Below are 2,095 nucleotides of genomic sequence, written 5' to 3' on the forward strand. Positions count from 1 at the left end.
GTGTGTGTGTGTGTGTGTGTGTGTGTGTGTGTGTGTGTGTGTGTGTATCAGAATTTACCCTCAAGACTCATTTTCATGATCCACATTCGCTCTCAAGAATAATGATATATAATATGCCTTTGGCAACATGTTGTGTCTAATTGAATCAATTAAATTGGATGATGTTAGGCAAAAAACGAGTTTATAAAAATCTTACAAGAGCGATTAAGAAAAGATTCGATTGCATTATTTGATCGACATCAAATCGATAGTACTTTGTACTTCAGAGGCGCTTTTAATGTTTAATTCATTCCCTCGAAATAGAGTGAGTTTAATCTAAAATATTTTAACAGTGTGTATTATCAGAAATAATGTTACAAATAGGACACCTTTTATATTTGATTAAATTATAGATAATAACGCGTATATTGTTGGCATAGTAATGTAGTTACGGCTTGCAGGACATTGCCAATGCGTTTTTGAAACGAACATTAGACTGTGCCAGGTATTCATTGAACTAACGGTTGACTTAAACAGAATGTTGTCAATTTACTTATATAGTAAATGCTTTATATAATTATTCTACTATTAAAATTTAATAAATTTCTGCGTTTCTCTCACTCGTCCTTTAAATGTAAACTCACCATTAGTAGAAATTTAAATAGACTGTGTCAACTTTGTATTGTGCTATATTATTACAATAATTACATGATGATTATAATATTTACGGTTATAAATTTGTTACAATACTAAAAAATTGATGAAAGAATTGAATATTTGATATGAGTAAAATTAAAAATAAAAAGAATGAAATACTATTATAATTCTTTTGTTCTCTTTTGCTCTCTCTGATACCTTTTCAACATTTTCTATTAATTAATATCGACAAACAAGATTAGTTGCAAAATTAATGAATGTAATAAACTATAAGATGGAAATGAAGAACGATAATGTAATAGATTTATAATTAATGGAATGTCAACATTGAAAGAGCAGTATAATTTATGACACAATTTGTTATCTCACTGACTTATCTCGACTGCGGTTAATGAACTGCATTATTTTGCGATATGATTTCATTTATCTTCAAATACCGGAAAAGTGCAGTAGCGAATTCTTGAGCGTTATACCCATAAAGGGATAAACAAGACCAGTCTGATTTGATTAATGATCAAACTATCTATAATATTTCTTAATCACTTTACATTCTTTCATTCCCTTTCATATGTTTAACAGTTTTATTAAATAATAAATGATATTCGATTTTTCTTTAATTCATCTCTTTTTTTTTTTAGAAAAAATCTAAAATCGATGTTTCCTTAGGGAAAAATTAATTTTGAGTACTAAAAATTAAAATACAATTAGATTTACGAGATACATTTTATATATATAAAATTCTTATTAAATATTGTAATTTTCTTATATAAGATATATATATATAAATATAAAATAAACCGCATATAATGTTATTTTTGCATACCGGAAATTTTTCTCGTTGAAAACAGATACGTGATCGTGCGACCAATGTTTCCGTATGCTGGTTTCCGATAATAAGGCATTGTCTTATCATGTTGTCGTTATATGTAAATTTTTGCGTGATAATGTCTACCGTAAGAATTATGTCACTTTTATATAAAATGACTCTCAATAATAAGATAACGCAATTTTACACGAAAACATTTAATAACATTTAATAATATGTCGAAATATAGGATGATATGACATTTCTTTAATTGTATTGCTTGATCAATTTTTGTTGTAAAATTTTTTATAATAATTGTATTAATTTTTAAAAGGTGATGTTTCTTTTTTCAAATTAAACCTTGATCACATTGGTCACATCAGAGCGATTGTAATTGAATTTAATTCAATAGAAAGATCAGCGCTCGTGAAGGGTACTTTAGCAAACTCGTCCCTGACTTTTGATGGACACTTTAGAGCTAACTTCATCGAAAGTTTTTATCTGACAATCTGAATAAAACTTTAATGAATATTCTATATATTTAAACAAGATTCTTCACTACTGTTTCTAGTGATCTTTTATTATTTACAATTGGATATGAAAGAAATAAAATGTTAATAAATTTAACTTAATTTAGAATATAAATTTATTAAT

The 2,095-nt window shown here is 26.7% G+C and overlaps 1 protein-coding gene across 5 annotated transcripts in view; it reads right to left on the bottom strand.

Moving 5' to 3' along the window:
- Window positions 1-2,095, bottom strand: part of LOC108689497 (NADP-dependent malic enzyme-like) — a 16,444-nt gene that overhangs the window by 3,599 nt on the left and 10,750 nt on the right. The gene's annotated exons all lie outside the window — the stretch shown is intronic.

The sequence above is a fragment of the Atta colombica genome, unplaced genomic scaffold (assembly GCF_001594045.1).
Source record: "Atta colombica isolate Treedump-2 unplaced genomic scaffold, Acol1.0 scaffold27, whole genome shotgun sequence".
In the NCBI taxonomy this organism is placed as follows: Eukaryota; Metazoa; Arthropoda; class Insecta; order Hymenoptera; family Formicidae; genus Atta; species Atta colombica.